This window comes from Sapajus apella, unplaced genomic scaffold (genome assembly GCF_009761245.1).
Source record: "Sapajus apella isolate SASKATOON/1434 unplaced genomic scaffold, GSC_monkey_1.0 scaffold15, whole genome shotgun sequence".
NCBI lineage: Eukaryota > Metazoa > Chordata > Mammalia > Primates > Cebidae > Sapajus > Sapajus apella.
In genome coordinates this window covers 29860841-29881850 of record NW_022436955.1, presented here as the reverse complement: position 1 = coordinate 29881850, position 21010 = coordinate 29860841, and the positions used below count along the sequence as shown (strand labels likewise).

Here is a 21010-nt window from a genome sequence, read left to right as displayed (position 1 = left end):
CGCCTCCCCCACCTCTCTCCTCCCTCTTTCTCTCTCGCCCTCCCACTAGGAAAGGAGCTGAGGCCGAGGGCAGCCCGGGCGGAGGCCGTGAGGAAGCTACCCCCGCCGGTATTTTCTGGGGGGAGGCACTGCCTCCAGGGCTTACGGTCGTGCGCCCCCGCCGGGAGCAGCCCTTGGTCCCCAACGGCCGCAGCGCTCGGCTCCGAGATTCCGGCCGAGGCCGCCTTCCCTGCAACTCCGCTGGGCAGCGTCTAGCCGGCCGGCGCAAGACCCTCCCGGAGTTCCCTCCCTCTCTGCCCACTTGGGCCCCCGCGTTGGTGGGCGCTTAAAGAGCCCCCACTCTCGCCGCCCCGCGGCGGCCAGCGGAATCCGCCCCGCCTCCACCAACCTGGCGAGCAAGTGTTAAGGCGCCCTCCTCCCGCGGTTCGGCCCCGGAGCGCGCTGGCCCCCGCCTTCGCAGCCCCGGCGGCGCGGAGGGAAACGCGCCCTGGGCCGGGGCCTTCCCCGACGCGCACAGCCCGGTGGCTAATTGCAGGCGCGGCAGCCGCCAGGTCGTGACCATCGCTAGCACAGCCGGCTCGACTCCGGATCCCCGCGGCCGGCCGGCGTAAGTTGCCGCGAGGGACCGCCTACCCAGTCTCCCCGCCCCGGGAAGGACTGCGCCGCGCCCGGGATTTTTCGGACTCGCCCAGCGGCGCGCGAGCGGGCGGGCAGCCGCCGGGGCAGAGCACAGGCGGAAAACGAAAGCGCTGGACGAGTCGCGGCCGCTCTGTCTCGGGCGCCGCGGGCCTGATAGGGGCGAGTGAGAACCCGCTGGCCCAGCGGCGACACAAACCCCACAGGCTCCGGAACAAGCGGCGCGCTCAGTCACTCACCCGTACGCGCACACACTCGTGCTCTTGTGTACACATTAGCACACACATACATGTCTTGATGCACATGCAAACCCGGTAAATTACGCAAACAGATGTGCAAACACACACATGCGTGTGTGCACACTCAGCTGCAAAGGGCGCGCAGGCGTGCGCATCCACTAATGCGCTCGCTGACACAGAATAGGCCTACAGGAGCTTAGGTTCGCAGTCATTCCCACTCACTCATACACATGCCACACTCGGATCTGAATTCACTGATAGTTTGTTGGCTTCCCCCACCCCCAACACACACTGAAAACCCGCCTATTTGGCCCTGCGGGCCCCATTTTCAAAGCGCAGGTTCCGATTTCCCGAGAGATGGCAAAGGCCCTGGCAGGAAGTTTACAGGGTTTAACGTAAACAAGTTGTGGGGGATTCTTTAATAATAATAATAGAAAATTCCGCGTGCGCTGGGAGGGAGGGGGGGAGTTGGCCTAATGCCCCTGTGGGCTCGGCCTGCCGCCGCCGCGGGGGCCTCTGACATTGCGCACCAGGCCAGGTTTTTGAGAGCAGACAGCGCGGGCGGGGAGCACGGGCCAGGGCGGCCCTAGCGCGCCTGGCTGCCAGCCCTCAGGGTGCTCCCATGGAGGCCTGCCCTTGCTACCCCTAAGCGTTGCGGTGCGGGCTGGGGGCGGTGGAGCCAGGAAAGGTGGTGCGGAGAGCCGAGCGCAGGACCGCGCCGGAGTCACTTCTCAACGCGGTGCGCACAGACCCAGGTGAGTGCTGCTCTCGCAACGACAGCTGAGCGCGGGGCCCGGCCTCTCCCTCCAGGATCCCGGGTTGGGAAGAGTGGGGCGAGGGGTGTTTTCGAGGGTCAGCGCGAGGAGCCTAGAGGCCCAGCCCCGGTGCGAGCTGTGGCAAGAGGCGTGTGCCGGGCTCGCAGCACTGTCCGCAGAGCGTTCAAAGCCCACCCGCCTCTCGGGTTTCTCCGGACTCCCTGTCCCCCGCGAACTATCCCCCACCCCACCTTCCTTGCTCGGACGCCTTCATTTTTCGGCAGGAGACGCGTTGTCGCCTTCAGGGCGCCTGGCACGTCCGTGCGAGGAGCTGGGGGGCTCGCCAGCGCAGCCTGCCCGACTGTGGCTTTCTCGTCCCCGACAGCCGCACTCGCGGGAGAAGAGAGTCGCCTTTCCGGCGCTGCCCTTCCGCGGGCCTCTCTGGGTTTCCGCGCGCAGACAGCCTGGCACGCCCAGGGAAAGAGTGAGTGTGGGACGTGACTCGTGGCGTGTGATTGTGCATTAATGCAGGTAAATGCTTACTGGCAGACCCACTTCTACTTCACACAACCAGCTCAGCCACCGCGCAGACACGTTCGCACCGCCCACAGCCTCGAACACCCTTCCCAGCTACCCTCACACAGCTCGGGTGCCCCAACCCTCCGACCAACACACAGGCCTGCTCACCGGGGAGGGCACACCTTGGTTTAAGTGCATACCTCATGCACACCTACATGTTTTGCACTGTGCGTTCGCCCACGCATAGCCAGGCCAGTGCACACACAATCATATGTACTACCGCCCCACGCGTGCGCATGCGTCCACGCACACAGGTCCACGCACACGCGCATTCTCACATTCCCTTTTCTCCACATTTTTTTTTTTTTTTTTTTTTTTTTTTAGCAAATGGCAGTTGCAGATGGGGAGACCCTGGCCTCTGGAGGAAAGTTCTGTTCCCAGGAAGGGGTGGCTACTGCCGACCGCCAGAGCATATCTGGCCTTTAGTAGAGAAGTGAGCAGGGAAGGCTGCCCAGCTCTTAAGCCAGCAAGGGGTGCAGGGCGCACCCTGCGGCTGGGTTCTCTGAATGTGGAAATAATATCTCCCTTCCGCTCGCCCCTCCCCCACTCATGTTGTGTGATCAGAGTGAGGGGGTCTCCAGAGCTTGAAGTTGGGGAGCCCTTTCCCAGCATCCTTCTTCACTCTTAGGCCCTCTTCGGTTGGGAAAGGGAGGCAGCAGGTCCCATCTTTGGCTAACCCGGAGATCCATTTTTCCACCCTCCTTTCTGCCCTTTCACCGGCTCTGACAGCAAACCAAACCTCACAGGACAGCAAGTCCTGAAGCCCAGGGAAAGAGCAGGCCCAGTAGCCCAGGAAGTCTTGGTAATGCCAAAAGTGGAGGCTCTCCCCAACTGCTGCTGTCTACTGGGGGTGTGTGTGGAAGTTGGGGCATGAGAGAGGAGATGAATGAGCTTCCAGCTCTGTAATTTGGAGGGAACCCCCTGAATTCTGGGGAAAATCACAGCTGTAGCAAGAAGGGCTTTCCTTCATACCCAGAGAAGGCATTCTCAGCTCTTAAAATGTCCCTGAGAGGTCTCCCTTAATCCCTTAATCCTACATTTTTAGGGTGGGGAGATGGAGGCCCAGCATGGACGTGGCTTGCATCAGCCAGCGCTGAGAGGTGAACATCTCTCCATCTCTCCTCTCTACTCCGAAGGACAAAATACCCTGGCATTTCACTCTCCCAGGTGCCTCCGTATGGGCTGGGAGTAGAGAGAGCGGGGCTTAAGAATGCCTCTGCCGTTACCACACCACACAGCCCAGGCTTCCCAGGGCAGAGGGCCAGAGAGGCCCATTGGAGAACCGATGGTGATAAAATAGCAACGACAACTACAAATACTGTGATCATAACAGGATCATCTCCTGCAGCCCAGACACCGGGCTCTGCTCCTCACTTGATGAACTGCCCTTGTCTGCGCCTAACCTTTCTCTTGGCTGTCAATCCTTTGAGAACTAGTCCCACCTGACCTCACCCCCAGAAGGTACATATCTGTGACATTTGTAGAATGGTTTTGAAGTTTTCACCAAATGCCTGGAGCCCATCTGTGAACCTGTGATGCACTAACCATGAACACAGGACCCTGATTAAATGTCCTAAAGAGACTAGTTTAATATTCGCCGACGCCCCTACCAAGTGATTATAATTTCCCTCCTCATTCACAGACGGAGCTGGGTGAGGGCACTCCAGGTCCTAGGTCACCCTGTAGAGCCAGTATTCAAACCTGGCCTGATGGCAGAACCAGGGCGTTAGGTGTCCTGACCATCGGGCGAAGCCCCGCTGCGCTCAGGGCAGAGGGGCCCCTCTACCGGGAACCACAAAGTCAGGGGTATTTGAACTGTCCCCACGACACAGGGATGACGCGAATCTCCCTGTGCCTTGGTTTCTTTATCTGAAAAATGGAACTAATGATGGTTCCTATTTCTTAGGGTGGTAGAGAGGGTGGACAAGCCCAGGCAGGGACAGTTTAGGTTGTTAAAACAGAAGCAAACACCCCAGGGGCTCCGCTCCAGGGACGGAGGAGAAAATGCAGAAAGGACAGAGATCGCGGGCAGCCTTTTGCTCTTGGATTAAAATCCACGAAGATCAGCCCCCTCCCACCCCAAACCAAATCTGCGCCCCAGCTCCGGCTCCAGGAATCCCGAAATTGGCGGAGTGGGGTGGGGGTGGGGGTGTAAAAACAGGCGCGTCTGCGAGGTCTCCCACTCCCCAGGCCTAAGGTATTTTTACTGGCTAATTGCTTAAGTGAAGCCGCCGGGGCCGAGAGCGCGCCGTAACCCGAGCGGGGAACCAGATCCTGCTCCCAACCAGCCTGGGCCGGCCACGCGGGCGGGGCTGGGGGCCGCCGAGACCACCCACCGCGAGGGCAGCCGCCCCGCCGGCCGCCGCCACTCCTGCTCGGCAATAACGCTGGGCCCGCGCCCCCTGGCCCCTGCTTCCTCCAACTCCCTTCGAGGTGAGGTTCAAACGACGCCTCCAGGTAGGGCGGCCAGCCGGGACCCGCCGCGGGCGCTAAACGGGAGGGAAGCGGCCCGTCCTGGGGGCTTTGGAAGGAAGGGAAGGAGGATCCAGCAAGGGTAAAGGAAACTTCAAGCCCGGCGGAGGGGCATGGGAGGGATATTTGTGGGTGAAAATGCAGCCCTGGGGGCTAGGGGACGGTGGGGAAACATCAGGTCCAGCGGATGGATTATAAGATGATCTGTGTGCAGGTACCTGAGCGACCTCTTGCACACTCTAGATGTGCACACGTCATGCTGCTGGCCGGTCCTGTGGGTAGAAGAGTGTGAGGTGGGCATCCAGTGTGAGCGGCTGGGCACACAGAACAGCGAGAAGTGTGCACATACATCAGTCTCTGTGCAGGACATTCCGGGAGGATGTCAGTACCATGTGGTGGTTTCACGTGTAATGAACATTTTAAGATGTGAGCAATATAACTTGGTATGGAATCCAAATATCTGAGTACAAAATGAGGCACTTTCCACAGAATATGAGGAAATGTGTGCACAGCATAATAGTATTATGTACACAGACTCCTTCAGATGTGTGCAGGATAGCATGCTACACACACGTTACATGTTACTCTGGGGGGTGTGGACCACATAACTCACTCCAGACACGGAGTATGGAAGGTTCTGTGAGCATAGAACCTAGGGTATACGTCGACTGCGCGTGTCCTGCAGTGGGTTGTATGCACGGTGCATTTAAAAATGTATACAGTGCAGTGCCTGAGGGAACGGCACTCCACGGGAGACTCGTGGATGCCAAATGAATTCTGGCTGCAGCAAATTGCAAGGACAGGGTCCACGTGGTGACCAGTACTGTCCCCACCCAAGCACCAGGCCATGTTTGTACAGGAGTGCATGGCTGCGTGAAGGGAAGACTGTCCCGAGGTTACCATGCCGCCTGACACGTGACTGTCGTAGTAAGAATGCAGTAATGCAGTAACTGCACAGCGAATGTTTTGTTTTCGGACGTCTGCCTGTGTGCCCTGGCTAGGCGCCTCAAGGTCATCTCAGCTCACAAAATCCCACCACAATGCTGTAAGGAAGATTCTCTTTTTGATCTCAGGTTCCAGGGAAGCAAAATGACACTCCTACTTTATTTTTGTAGCCATCAAGTGACATTTACCTGCTTTGTGGCTCTGGGAGGGGAGTGCCGGTGGCGGCTGGTGTGGTGTGGAGATGCTGGGAAGGGGTGTGTTGGGTTCCCAGTGGGCCTGTAGGAGGCTGTGTGCTCAGGACATGGAGCCTCCTATCTGCAGTGGGCAGAGGGAAGACACAGGGGCCCGAGAGATGTGCAGAACTGGCAGCAGAAGAGGCCCGGAATCCTGGGGTCCCCCATGCCTGCAAGCTCCTGGCTTGAGCCACACATTTTGGCATACTGTCTTCACTTGTACCTGCTTCTGCCTGATCAAAACCAAACCAAGGTAGTCACTCAGTAGCAAGTAGCAAGCCAGGCTCGGGGCTCCTCCCCAGACTCTTCATGGGGGTACCCCAAGGTGAGGAGGAGAGAAAGGCAGCACCCTCTGGCCTGCCCAGCCCTGCCACACCCTCTTAGCACAGATGGGGCTGGGAACCCAACTGTGGGGACCATCAGGGTCAAGTTTGGGAGCAGCTGTGATGAGGGTGATCCCTGGCCCCAACCTCTGGCAATGAATCTCCTCTCAGCTGTACGGTACAGAGAGGTTCATAGTTTGGTTAAGAAAAAAAAAAAAAAGCAATAAAAAATAAAAAGAAAAAAGTGCTTGTGCTGCGGCTGGAGCTTGCCCCCTTCCACCGGCCCTTTTACCCAAAAGCACACATTTTCCATGACGTTCTTCAATGAAATATTTGACAACAGTGCAGCTCAGGAATCTCCAGCCCTCTTCCCGGTGGGGTTTTCAGGAGATTTCTTGCAGCCGCAGTACATATGGCTCTCAGAAACAGAAAGTGCCTGAGACAGTGAGCCTCCCGCCGCTCCCTTGCTGGATGCCTGGCCCATCCGCAGCTCTGTCTTCCCGCAGGGGCAGTGCCCAAAGCATCCGGATAGATTTTTAATCTCTGCTGCCTGGACAGTGGTGCTTGGAAGGATGGCGAGAATACTTTCCTTACAGCATGAATGTGTGTGTATGGGGCGTGTAAGTTGAGGGGGGGTGTTGAAGGGGCTCCCAGAATTTGTTTCTGAGTGAAGAGTCCACACTGAAGGAGACTGATGTCAAAAAGAGGCAGCAGAGAGAGAAAGGGAGTGGGCCTGTGCCTCAGTGGCTCTCTGTGGAATTATAAGTCCCCCTGAGACGGGGCAGGAGCGAGGCAACAAAGAGAAGAGAGATTGGAATGTCACTGATTTCCAAAAGACAAACCAAAAGGAAAATATTAATTAAATTTCAGTGGGCAGGTGTTGTGTAGGATCAGATATGAAAGAGGGAGGTTCAATAGGCATGTGTGCTCACCGGTGCCACAGGGGAGAGGGAACCAGAAGCCGGAAAGATCCCTGGAAATGGGGATCACGGAAATAGAGGTGAAAGGGGAATGCACTCAGATTTGTTTCTTAACCAAAGGCAACAATTTGCTCCCAGAAACCTGCCAATGTGGACACTCAACATGTGCCCATTTGTCTCCATTTACGGCTTGTAATGCTCTGTCTATTCCCATTTAGAGGATGTTGAAAATGATGAAATCAAGTTTTTGTTTTGCTTTATTTTGTTTTAAGGGAAAAAACAAAATCCACTCAGCCAAGCAGTGCCAGGCTTGGGAAGGGAGGAAGGGGCTTCACCAGCTCAAAGGTGCTGCCCCCAGTCCAGGGTTCCCCGAGAAAATGGAGGTGCCTCCCTCTTCCCACACCCTCCTCCAGGGCTAGTTTGGGTCCTTTTTGTCCCAGCCGGGTTGTAGTTCAGCCACTCCAGGGACCCCTTGAAGGATTTACACTTGTGCGTGTGCAGACTTGCACAGACCCACCGGCCTGTTTTGTTTGTTTTGCAAAATCGATTGGAGAGCCAGCTCCTGTGTACAGCTCCTGGGAAGTCAGGAAAGAAGAAAAGCTCAGAATGGGGCCAGGTGGGGCGTATGCAGAACAGAGGCACAGGGGGGCAGAGAGACCCCCGCCCACCCCAGAGCGAGACCGAGAATGTTCCCTCATCAGAATTCAGAGACATTTAGAGGCCCAGGGATGGGGCCGAGGCCCCAAGAAACATATACAGAGATTGTGGGAGAATCAGGGACTCAGCACAGTGAGGGAGGCATGGATAGAGGGCAAACACGTGCAGAGAGACAGCAACACACACATACGCCCAGGCACATGTACAAACATGCATACAACACATACAACACAGAGAGCACACAAATACACACATAAGCACACACAGAACACACCCAGAGAACACACAAATGCATACAGAGGCATACACAGAACACACTGAAAACACACAAATACACAGGTGCACACGGAACACAATACACAGGCAAGCACAGAGAACACACAGATACACACACAGGCATGCACAGAACACACACATGCACACACAGAGAACACACACATACACAGAACACATTCACATGGATGGATTTCCTTGGTTGGCTGCAGCGCAGTCCCTGAGGAAGAAGTGGGGTTTGGGGTGACCAGAGCCTCACTCTAGAGGGCTTCAGCCTTGGCTCAGAGTTAAAACCTTGCTTATGCAGGAGAGGCCCCTGGGGTGGAAAAGGGTTCAGTCCTGCCGCCTGGCACTAGATCTGAGCCTCCCGGTGCCTCAGTCTCCTCATCTTACTGTGGGGATAATGTCAGTCCCCATCCACAGAGCTGATGTGAGGACCAGGGAAGGAACACCCCAAGTGTGTCACGCAGGGTCTGGCAGGGGCCAGGGAGATGGGCACCATGAACTCAAAGCATGGCAGAATTATTAAACAAACAAATATAACCATAGTGATTGGGAGTGTGGGCCCCACCTGGTTAAGACTCCACTCCACTGCTGTTCTGTGGGCCGGTGGCTTTACTTCTCTGTGCTTGGTTTTCCTCATCTGCAAAACAAGGACAATGACAGCACCTCCATTCTGGGTGGCTGAGCTGATGAAATTCGTTAGAAATTGTTAGCTGCGGTCATTATTGTTGGGGGCACAGAGCGCCTTCAAGCCTGGCTGTTTAGGGTCAGGGCCTGGAGTGAGTGTAAGTGGGGAGTTTAAGCTCTCCCGTGCTGGGGGATGAGTGCCTTCTCTGGGTTCTGGGAGGAGCCCGGGGTCAGCGACTGGCCTCCTTCAGCCCTTTGAGAACTCAGAATGACTTCTTAACACCAAGAAGATGTCACAGTCTCAGGTGTAGCCCCCATGCCCTCCTGGCTGGGCTTGGTCCTCAGTCACCCTCTGCAGTCAACGGAGCCCCTCATCAAGCCCCTCCCCACCCCTGCGGACCGCATTGCACTGGCTGCCCCAGAGCTGGGTCAGAATCCCAACTGGCTGCCCCATCTGCTGTGTGGCCCCTGGCCAGCTTCTTAACCTCTCTGAGCCCCCTTTCTCTTTTGCAGGATGGCAAGAATAACAGTCCACCTTCACAACAGTCCACCCCACAACACCTAATAACAAAGTAACAGTCCACCCCACAAAACCTAATAACAAAATAACAGCTTCTAGGCTGCGGTCTTGCATGGAACCACCACTCCTGAAATCGGGAGAAATCTGAGGCCTCGTGGGGAGGCCCTATCAACTCCCACCACCACTTCCCGGCCTTCACTCCCCTATAGTCCAGTTTCTGAGAAACGAACTTGACGGGTGAGGGGTCGGGGTTCCGTCCTGAACTTCCCCTGAACATCTGCATTCTCTGTTTTGCTGCGGGGTTGGAGGAGGCGCTCATTTGCCCCTTGACTGCCCGTCCTTTGTGTTCATGGAGAGTCTTCACTGAAGACTTTTTTCAAGTCATAGAATTGGAGCAGGAGGACTTTGGGCAAAGCGGCGCCCTTGGAGCAGCTCGAATTTAGCTCGTTGGAGGTCAGAGGGGTCCCTGTTCCCCACTCTGCAAAGCAGACCTGGAAGGGGAATTCCTTGGAGTAGGGGCCCTGACTGGCCCAGGCAGTATCTCTACCTGGGGGGTCACGGAGACTGCTCCACCGTGCTGCAGCCTAAAGCTACGAGCGCTCCTAGCAATGTAAATAACACGCTTGGTCCCCTTCTTAATGATGATTATTTTTGCCTCTCACTCAGTGCTCACCTTGTTACCAGCCAGCAGCTTTCTACTCTCTAGAATTTAAAAATCAAATGGAGGCAAAAACATAAAGTAGCCACTCAAATTTTCTAGCCCTTTTATTTTGAAATGTATTTTCTGAATGCTTGAAATACACCAAATCTTTAAACAATTTGATCACACACAGATTCTAGCACCTTTTCGTTTTTAAAGGTAATTTCTGTGGCTCACTTGGTTTTCATATATGCACTTTATTTCTCTACCCCAGCGCCAATTTATTCTCATCCTGGGGTTTTTTCTTAATAGTTAGCAATTAATTACCTGCAAAAATTCTATCCCTGACATGGGTAGATGCCTAAGGCCCCCTATTTTTAAAAGCATAAACCTCAAAATATTTTAAATAGTGTGTTATATGCCCAAGGTCCACATTGATCCTTTCATCCGGCTTCTCCTCCCGCCTCCCTTCGCGTTTGAAAACCACTTGGCTGGCACTGTCAACTGCAGGCAAAGCTTTCTCTCCGCGGGGTCATTGTTTTTCCCCCAAAATTGAGCTGAGATCCATTTAATGCACCATGAAAACGAACTTAATTAGGAATCAAATTCGCTGTTTTGTGAGACCAGCGGTAAGCGTCCAACGCTCCCGCCTCCGCCGCCCCGGCGTTTCTCTGTGTTTTTTGCAAAGCCGCCTCCGCTGAAGTACGTGGCTCCCGGGCAGCCGCCCCTCCGCTGCCGCCCACCTGCCCCTGACTTCTCTCTCTCTCTCTCTCTCTCTTTCTCTCTCCTTTTTAAGCAGCCGAGGCGCACTCTGGTTTTGCAACTCTGACATTCTTTACGCTGCCTTGACGGAAAAAAAAATTGTCCAGGGCTGGCGTTCGGCCGAGGCGATGCATCTGAAGTCCAGAACATGCAGCGCGAGGACCTTTTGGCAAGGACCTGGGACCCCCGCGGGATCCGGGGACGCCACCCCTTGGGGGTGGCGTTGGGAACTGGCTGCAAGGCGGCTCGGAGGCCACCTTGGCGCCGGCAGCGGTGGGCGGGTGCCGGAGAGACCAGGCTGGTGCTGCAGTTCTCGCTCTGCTACCAAGCGCTCCTTTCCACTGCGATTTGGGCTCAGGATGGGTCCTGCCCGCGTGAACGCCGTGTTTATTTTACCTTCACCAGCCCAGGGGAGGGGTGCGTGCCTGAGCACCCAGGGTCCAGGGGCACCGGAGGTGCAAATCCGAAAACTTCTCAGGCTGGGGAAGGGTCTTAGGGCCCCCTCCCACCACGCCTTGTTTGCACTTGTTTGGCCCTGCCTCTGTCAAGGGCGGATTCAGCCTGCTCTCAGGCTGGGGAGCCTCGGGGTGCCGGGATGAACCTGGGGCCGGCCCCCTTGGAGAGGCACCTTCTGGAAACCAAGGCCCCGAGTGTCTCCCGCCGGGACTGCCCATTGGGCGGTGGTGAAACTGCCCAGGTCCCAGGTATCAGGATCAGGCTCCCATCCCAGCCCCTGCCCGCCCCAGCCAGTAGGGGAGAGAGCTGAGGGTAGGAGGCCTCGGAGTTGTTCTCCGGATGCAACTTAGATTGCCACTAGAGGGTGACGCCTGGGTCGGAATCCGAGGTTCACGAATCTGGGGTGCCTTGAACGTGCTTCTCCCTGAAAAACCCAAGAAATGCACTTTACAGTGCGAGATTGGCTGGGACGTGTCTGCAGGGGCAACAGGAAATAGCAAACGCTAGGGATTGTGTGCTAAGGGAGGAAAGGCAGATCGAAGGTACATTGCACATCTCTAGTAAGATTCAGGACCTGAATCATCCAGGAAGCCGGCTTTGTACTCCATCTGCCTATGCCAGTGTAGACGGAGTCTGAGGCCAGGGCCAGCTGATTTTCCATTGCAGTCCCCGAAATCCTCCCAATATTTAAATTTTGGGCGGGTGCAGGCCGAAATTGGGGGTCCAGGCGGTGCGGGGGTTGGGGGACGAGCAGACGTGAGACTCCCAGGTTACTGTAGTAAGCTCTATTTGGGGCGGGGCGCACCCGCGGAGACCCTGTGCCGCAGGAGGGACGCGTGCACAGGCACGTGGGGGTGAGGTGGTAGTGAGCCGGGGAATGCAGACCCCCGAGAACCGCCAGATGGTCGCTGCACCCACTTAACCCGGCGGCAGAGACCCCTCCCCATGATTACTCTTCCTACACCAAAAGCCCACCCTAGCAAGCTTGGGCCTCCAACCCTAGGCCGGAGGTTCCAGGCAGCGTGTCACCTCCCGCCCCCTTCCCCCGTCTCCGCCTCGCGTCCGGCTTAACGAAGACCGCTCCGGTTCCAACTCAATTAGCTCGCTGCAGAGGCCGCCGCCGGCGTCGATCTCCTCCAGCAATTAGGGCCGCGCCGGCTGTGGCCCTGGCCGGGGGCGGGGGCGGGGGCGGGGGTGGGCAGGTAAAGACCGAACCAATTTGCCTAGAGGATTTATCAACAAGTGGCTTAACTAGAATTTGCGTTGACAACTCAGCACCTCCGTCTGGGCTCCGGCGGCGGAGGGCCGAGGTGACAGGCTGAATGGAGCGGGGGTGGGGGGATGGGGGGCGTACTGGGAGCTGGGAAGCCCAAGGCTTCAAAGCCAACCCGAAGCCACCTCGGCCAAGCCCCTTGCCAGGCGTGGACTGAGTGGACCGCAGCACCCGGGACGCCGTCGGGACTCGGGGCGCGGCAGGCGGGCGAGCACGGGCCAGTGGGCGCTGGACTGTCTTTCCCGACGAAGTAGGTGGCCATGTATATTTTTGTTCAAGTGATGTTTATGTTAATGAAAAAAGGATGGAATTACAAACAGCCAGCCGATCGCGCCGCGGCCGCCGGAGACTCGCCGCGCTCTGGTCCCAGGCCCAATCAAAGGGCGCGCGCTCTCGGCCGCTCGCTCTGGGACCTCCAGCCGAAGCCTTCTCCCCCCTCCTCTAACTGGGTGAAATTGTCCTGTCCTCTCCCACAACTTTCACCAAATCGAGAACTCTCTGTTTGCAATCAGCCCCCTCACCTCGCTCCCCTCACCAGCCCTCGGTAGCGCAATCAGATTTGTGGATAAGAAAAACCGTAATTGAAGTTCCGCAGCTTCTTTTTTTTAAAGGAGCACTCAGATAACGCTTCCGGGAACCTCGGATGCGGCTAGAACTCAGTCTCCCCTCTCCCCTTCACCTCGCTGCTCATTTTCATTTTCACTTTTTTTCTTTCTTTTAAATAATATAATCAGCCCGGATTTTGACATTATTTCCTGGCCAGCTGCCCTTTCTCCCCTCCACCGGGGGAAAGCAATGAGATTTTCTAAAAGCCCCATCCAGCCCTTCCATCCCGAGAGAACATTTTTCCTCGCCCCCTTTTCCGGAACCCACTGCCGTCTTTTCCTCCGTTGATAGGAAAGGACCCTCCTCCTTTGCTTTGGTTAGAGGAGAACCGCCAACAGAGGAGACAGCCCGACCTGCAGCCGCGGGAGAGAGTCCGAACCACGCGGCTGGGTGACCTGGGCCGTGGCTGTGGCCCTGGGACAGGGTCGTTGTTCCCTGGGCCAGGACAGCCGGGCTGATGCGGGCACCGCCCTTCTGCCAGCCCAGCCCCGCGCTTCCAGGTCGGGTCTGCTTACCAGACACCGCACAGCTGCGCCTCTACAGACAAGGTGAAAAGGAGACGCAGCGGGTGTCTGGTCCAGTGGAACTTTCAGGGCTGTGTCTGATATTTTCCTAGCTGACCTTTGCCTGGGGAGACTTAGGTTATCCGCGCTGTTTTCGCTTGTGGTCTCCATAGTCTGCTTGTATCGATGCTGCTTCCTCTCTTTCTGGCCAGCTCTGCCCGGGTGTGGGTTTACTGAACCTGGGCCGCCTGCAGAAGGAAGGTAGGGCCCGGAGAACAGCCGGCCTGGGGCTTCCATGGGGAAAGCTGGACCTCCAGGCAACTCTGGGGCGCCATATCCCATGTCCTGTTCTGAATCTCTGCTTTCCCTGTTACTACAAAGGAGACCGACACCGCTTCAAAAACACTTTGAAGGCCATGCTCACCAGCCTGGTAATCGGATTAGCACCCCAGCGGTAAAGAGGCCAGTCCATCCCAGGAAACAAAACTTTCACAAGGAAGAGGAGACATTGAGGAATTTGTGTTCACAAATGCACGATAGAGATAGTTACTAGCCGAAATTAAAGTCCTGCCTGTAAACTTTCTCCCCACTGGAAGGAGAGCTGTTCTGAGGTTGGTTCCTTCCAACTCCGAGGCTGACAAAGTGACAATGCTCACAGTGTGTGGAGTGAGTTGCATGGGCATTTCTTTGAGGACTTTCTCCCACTTTCTCTTCTGCCACCTCAGAGGAGACCAGCAGACCCCTTGGTTGGGGACTGGGAGGTTACTGTCCCGAGTCAAGGGTCAGCCTGGGGGCTGCTTCCAGGGCCTTGGGTAACAGGGTGTGTCAAGCAGGGGGAGGGCTAAGGACGGCGTTTTTAACTCCCGATCAAAGGATATTGAAGTGGAAGGTGCAAACCTAGATGTGTAGGTGCACTTTTCGGAATAGCACTATAATAGTTTCCATCAGATATAGCAAGTCCCTAACACATCTCCCTCCCAAATGAGAACAGCCCAGACAGAATGAAGTGCACCTAAGTCACAGTTTCGGGCACCCCGTTCTTTCAGCGGAGTATGATTTGTCAAACCCGTGCCTACCGCTGACACTCCCTTGATGTGTTGTGTAGACTTGACGTTGAGCAGCCCAGAGAAAAATCTGAGAAGAGACAGGGGTGGGTGCGCTAAACGCTGGCGCAGCCCTAGGCCTGAATGCGCCCCCTCTCCTCCAGGCGGAGGAGGCCACAGGCTCCGGCTGGCCGGTGTTTTCTGTAAGGAAGCACTGGAGTTGCAGACCCGGGGTGGGAGCCCCCCCCAGCTGGGCCAGCCGCCATGCTCCACTGTGAGCGGTAATTTGTCCGCCAGCATGGGTTTCATTCTCTGAATAACCTTCAGCAGGTGTCAGGGCTGGGTCTCATTCCCGCTCCGCTCCCTCTAGGCCTTGGCCTGGCTGGAGGGATAGACACAGATACGCTTCGCACCTGTGTTTAATATGTCCAGCCGGTGGGAAGACATGTGCCCAGGTAGCCGGCCCTGCGTTCGTTCAAGGGGGTGGGGTTGGCCTTTTCTCTGAGTGCTTTGAAAGGAAGGCCGGCAAGCTAAAGAGGGAGCGAGTCTGGAAAGGGGCGCTTCCCAGGGGTAAGGGGCTCCCTAATCCGGCCACACCGGTTGTTTGCCAGGAGCAGCTCTAGCCATAGACTGCACCCGGCTGCTCCAGGGCGCCTGCGCCTTCCCGCATCTCAGCTCCCCTGGCGCTGCGGGAGCTGCTTTCTCCACCCACACCACTTTCTCTGGGGCCGGCAGATGCCGGATGCTGAGCCCTGAACTCGCCTGCGAGCTGGTAGGACCCCTTCCGAGCGGCCCAGCCGTTTATTCCATCCTGCAATTAAACCCGAGGTCAAATATCTCCTTAACGACGCTATCAGGCCAGTGGCTCATTATGGCGTATATTTAGCCAAAAAATATGGGTTGTAGTTAGGAGGAGATGAAAATTATTGTGTTCTGGGAATGAATCCTTTTAGCAGAAACCAGAGCTGTTATTTCCCACGAGAGCTAAGTACAGGCTCAGTCTTCTAGGCGGCCCCAGCAGGATCAGCCGCTCTTCCAGGCCCTTTCCGGCTGTGCCTGAGCCCCCCGCCACGGGCCTGGCACTGCCTTTTGTGCCACTCAGCGCACAAGAAGGAGCTGCACCGGTGACAGAGGAACAGCATGATTGTGGAGCCTTAGGGGCTGTGGATGGTGTCCCGTCTCAGTTCCCAGATTCGGAGCTTCCTGCAGCCGGCTTGCCTGGTTTGTGGTGGGAAAGACTTTGGCAGGATGGTAACAAGATGTTGTGCTAGCCGGGTCTTGCTGTGGAGCTATCTCAAGCTTGGTAGAGTCAGTACATCTGGCTTCTAGGGAGGCTGTACTTCTGGCTGCCATGGGTGGGTTAATTAACCTCTCCACTTCACTAACCTCTTCTGTGAAATGAGGGAAAGGCCGTGGCTTCTCCCAGAAAGCTTAGGAGAATTAAATCCGATGTTAATGTGAAGCCTGTGGCCCAGTGTCTGGCACAGAAAAGTTTAGTCCATGGTGACTAAATGACAAAATCACGATGATGCTGATAAAAATAAGATTTTGGGCTGCTGATACGAATGAATGAAACCAGTTATGTAAGAGGCTGTGATTTGGAGTCCAGGATTGGACAGCCTCAAGTTTGGGTGGAGCTCAGATCATCCCCAGCTGTGCCCACCAGCCCGGGTAACTTTTTTCCCTTGCACAGGATTCCCACTTGCCTGCAGGGTTGGACAGCCACAGGTTTAGGAGGGGGAGCCCAGACTGTCACCCCAGACAGTACCTGCCCCAGCAACCTGCTCAGAGTTGCTGTGATTTGCTGAGATCCTGCTGGTTGGTGATCAGCATTGCTCACCATGAGTTGCTCACACAGGATCTTTTTCTGCTGCCACCCCCCTGCCAACATCTTGGATGTCGAAGTGGCCCCAGTTGGAACCAGAGGCCTCCAGACATACCAGCAATGCTCAGCTCCACCCAGGCAGTGCTGGGGGGATGGGGATTGTATGGACAGGGACATCCCCAGATTTACCCTCTCAGGAAGTGGCCGGGTGACCCGCAACCTACAAATATTTGGAGAAACCAGATGAGGGAGTCCCCAGTCTAAATGTTTGCCCAACGCCTCCAAGGGGGCAGATTCTTTATAAGGCTAATGGGCCCCCCAGGCAGGACAGTTGTTTGCTAGAAGAAAGTGGCCATGTCCCCTACCCCCACTGGCCAAGGACCAACTTGCTTGGCTTCCAAGCTGGGCAAGACACCAGACCTTCCTTCCCTCCCCTATATATGTCCTGCTTAGAGATTCTGGGAGTTCCTGCCAGATAGATGCGGGCTGTGCTGGGACAAGAACAGATTCTTCAGACCCCCTCCTCTGGACCCACACACACACAACCCCCAACAAGTACCCTGACACTACCTTCTCAGGGCAGCCTCCTCATGTCCATCTGAATACAGAGACAGCAGCAAGTCTTGGGTGGCTTTCTGAATTTCAGTTCTGGCAGGGAGAGGGGTGCCCATGGCCCTTTCTGGAGTTGCCTGCGTCTCTGAGAGGGAAGCACTGGGTGGCAGTGCTTTGTGCTCATGGCCATGTCCTGCTCCATCTCTGGGTCTCTGTTTCTTCTTCTGGGAAGTAGGGATTCTTTGTTAACTCTTTAGAGACCACGTCTTCTGCCTTGAGCACTTGATGGAGCCATACTTCTCAGTTTAATCATCTTGTCTCTCTCTGGGTGTCACCTTCGTCACCACAACTGCCACCTTCATGAAACACACACCAGTTGCTTCACAAGCATTTAATCATCACACCTCACCAAGGCAGGTAGTATTGTCCTGCTTTTCCAAGTGAGGAAATTGAGGTTCAGAGAGGTTGAATAACTAGCCCAGGGGCACACAGCTAGTGAGTGATGCCACTCTTGTTACCTCTCTGCATCCTTGGTGCTCGTGGATTGGTGATTAGGGATCTCAGTGGAGAATTTGTGCTAAGGTGAGCCTGGCCCCCAGGCTTTTCTGATGGTTCCATGGCTGGGGCAGGGGTTCAGGGGAAATGCAACACGTTGACTTCTGTAGATCCGCCATTTAACCTAGAGTTTCTATTAAATGTTGCTGCAAGATGTAACTTTTGTGGGTCAATTATTATAAATGTGTGGGTTATTGCTATAAAAATGTGCATTCAGGGCTTGAGTTTCATTGGGTTGCATCCTTTATTCCCCAGGAACTCCAAGGGGGGAAGATAGGCTGCAGGCAGCCACAGCCTGGACAGACCCCTGGGTGCCTCCGCTCATCCTCCTTACCCGCAGGTGCGCCTAAAGCTCCAGCTTAGACCAAGCTGGGGTTGTGTCTGAACCAGGCATTGCTGCTCAGAACTGGCTTCCTTGCTACTGTTCAGGTTGTTTTGTTGCTGGGAGGGTCCCCCATCTGAGATGACAAATGTGACATATATTCTTGGAAGCACTTGGCCTGTTGGTCACAGCAAGAGAATCTACCACCCAAAGGTTTTATTTCATTAGAAGCTTGTTTACCGTCTGGTGAGCTGGCTGCTCCGATGAGGAGCTGCCAGTACAATACCCTGATTGTGTCCTTCATGACCTCAAAATTGCAGTTCTTAAGCAAATCAGTTCTTGCTGTGAGAAAGGTTTTCTCTATGCTGCTTCCCCTCCAAGAGTGAGATTGAATGCTTTCCTTGTGTCAGGCTCAATCAAGCGGTGGAGGAAATAACGGGAGATACAGGAGGATTAGCCTTGCTCAGGCCACCTTTTCCGTTTGGGGATCATACTTGCGCCTGCTCCCTGGGTTTAACACAGACGCTTACAGCTGACCCACAGGGAGCCTGGCACTGGGCACAGCCAGCCAGCGTCTGGCCGCAGGGAACCCCCACTCGGTTTGGAAGGTAGTGTTGTGATGTTTGTGAGGCACTGCCTGCGGTCAGGCACCAGGCAGAGTGCTGAGCCTGTGATCTCACACAATCCCCGAAGCAGCATCATGAAGGGCACTTCAGGTGAGGACCTGGAGGGGAGGAGAGGTTGCGACTCACCCAAGGGCGTACACCAGTGGGTAGTGGAGCTGCGTCTCATGCAGGCATTTGATTCCAAAGCCCAAGTTTGCAGGGCGCCTGGCGTGTGCTCATTGCCACCACTGACGTTGAACATGAGATACAGGGCATGTGTGCAGGCTGAAGGAGCGCCCACAGTAGCGCAGGGGTTTGGGGCCGGACTGGACCATGTTAAGCTAAATGGCTGAATCTACACATCACATTATGGTCAGCAGTGGACTGCAGAGCACCCTAGAATCACTCCTGAAGTTCTAACAGCTGTTTTCCAAACAAAAGAAAGGACGGGCGTGCCTGTTTGTAGTTGTGCTTTAGTGCTTGTGACTCATCTGCAGCGTCTGTTCCTCATAAGAGCACTTTTCCAAATAGGATTTGTGAAGAGGTGACCCAAATTTAAAGACAACGTTGGATGCAAACCGATTTGCCAGCAATTGGGTCACCATCAAAACCAGCTCTGAACGTGTCTTCCAAAGATACCAAGTGAAATACGTACAGATGGGATTTACGTCTGAAAAACCAGAGCAGGAGTCCGTGGGAAGGGACGGAGGTGGAACAGGACTGGACCAGAACAGAACTGGACTGGCAAGTGGTTGTTGCTGAGTACTGGGCAAATGGAGGTTGGTTATACGATTTCCTTTCCTTTCACATAGTTTATTTTTTCTATAATGAAAACAAATTAAAATCATCTGTCTTGATCTCGTGGGGGGCCAACGTTGCTGGATTTTAGAGTGGGACAGAAAGCTCTCCAAAACCCAACGTTGCTGGATTTTGGAGTGGGACAGGAAGCTCCTTAATTACAAAAGAAGGCCGGGCATGGTGGTGCATGCCTGTAATCCCAGCACTTTGGGAGGCCGAGGCAGATGGATCACGAGGCCAAGAGATGGAGACCATCCTGGCCAACATGGTGAAACCCCTTATCTACTAACAATACAAAAATTAGCCGGGTGTGGTGGCACGTGCTTGTACTCCCAGCTACTTGGGAGGCTGAGGAAGAAGAATCACTTGAACCCAGGAGGCGGAGGTTGCAGTGAGCTGAGATCGCGCCACTGCACTCCAGCCTGGTGACAGAGCAAGACTCCATCTCGAAACAACAGACAAATGGAAAAACAAAAAACAAAACGCCCCCCAAACACTGAGAGGAAGGGGAGGGAATCCTGGACATTTAAAGCAACAAAGAAACTTGATATGGACTTGTCTCCTCTCAATTTACAGCAAGAAACTGAAGACCAGAGCGGGTGAGGGGCTTACCCAGTTGGCACAGTCACGCTGGTCACAGCACCAGGACTAGCTTTCCTAACTGACATAGACCACGGTCCTTTGTAAAACCATGTCACGCAGCAGAAAAACCTAATTTTGTGTTTGCTGTTCGTCTTTCTCCAGTTGGGCTGCTAAAACAAAGTACCATTGGCTCAGTGGCTTATAAACTGCAGACGATTGTTTTCTTACAGATTTGGAGGCTGGAAGTCCAGGATCAGGATGTCAGCACTGCTGGGTTCTCTTCCTGGCTGTGGGTTTCCATCTTGCCGTGTCCTCACATAGCAGAAAGAGCTCTCCAGGGTCCCTTTTATAAGGGCACTCATCCCATCATAGGACGCCACCCTCATGACGGAATCACCTTCCGCCAAGCCCCACCCCCCACACACACCATCACATTGGGGGTTAGGATTTCAACATAGGAATTGTGGGGACACAAACATTCAGTCCAAAGCACTGTGAAGTCAGTAAGACAGGCAGCCAAGTAAGTCTCATGCAGCATACCTGGGTAAAAAGGTGAGCAGCACGGCAGCCCCCCGGACATTCCAAGTATCCAATATCTGGTTTGTGATGAGAGCTTCTAGGTAGTGAGCTGGAATTTTTCATCTTCTTAGGATGTTTTGGGATTTGCTGACATATCTGTAGATATAGATGTAGATGCTGTGACTATACACGGTAGGCATACCTCTTCATCTTTTCAGACACCTCAGATGGTGGCAGGTGATGTGACTAACACACCACTGGAGGTGTTTTGAGAAGATGGGATTTGATACAGGGCATGAGGCGCTTCCAAAATCACTGGAAAGGCTGGCAGAGTGTGTTCTACCCTGGGCTTCCAGAAATGACTCTAGGAGCCACATGGGATTGGCACCAAAGAGCTGTAAACCAGTGAGCGCCAGAAGGTCGCCACTGGAACTGCTGGGTTCAAGAATGCAAGCAAGCCGGGTGCAGTGGCTTATGTATGTAACCCCAGCACTTTGAGAGACCAAGCCCAGGAGTTCAAGACCAGCCTGGACAACATAGGGAGACCCTGTCTCTACAAAAAAAAAAAAAAAAAAATGTCAGACTAGCCAGGTGTGGTGGTGAGTGCCTGTAGTCCCAGCTACTTGAGAGACTGAGGTGGGAGGATTGCTTGAGCCCAGGAGATTGAGGCTGCAGTGAGCCATGATCACCCTGCTGTACTCCAGCCTGGGCAGCAGAGTGAAACTTTATCTCAAATAATAATAATAAATAAAATAAAATGAAAAGTAACACAAACAACTCTGGCTGC

General features: G+C 54.9%; 1 long non-coding RNA gene across 3 annotated transcripts in view; it reads left to right on the top strand.

Moving 5' to 3' along the window:
- The first annotated feature begins 1058 nt into the window (after positions 1-1058).
- The window catches only part of LOC116555729, a 38845-nt gene continuing 18893 nt past the window's right edge, over positions 1059-21010 (top strand). The window contains exons 1-2 of one of the 3 annotated variants that reach the window (XR_004270644.1): positions 1059-1630; positions 18856-19103. This is a non-coding gene — a long non-coding RNA (uncharacterized LOC116555729). The remainder of the gene's footprint in view (positions 1631-18855; positions 19104-21010) is intronic. The other 2 variants (XR_004270643.1, XR_004270642.1) reach the window with 2 other exon arrangements.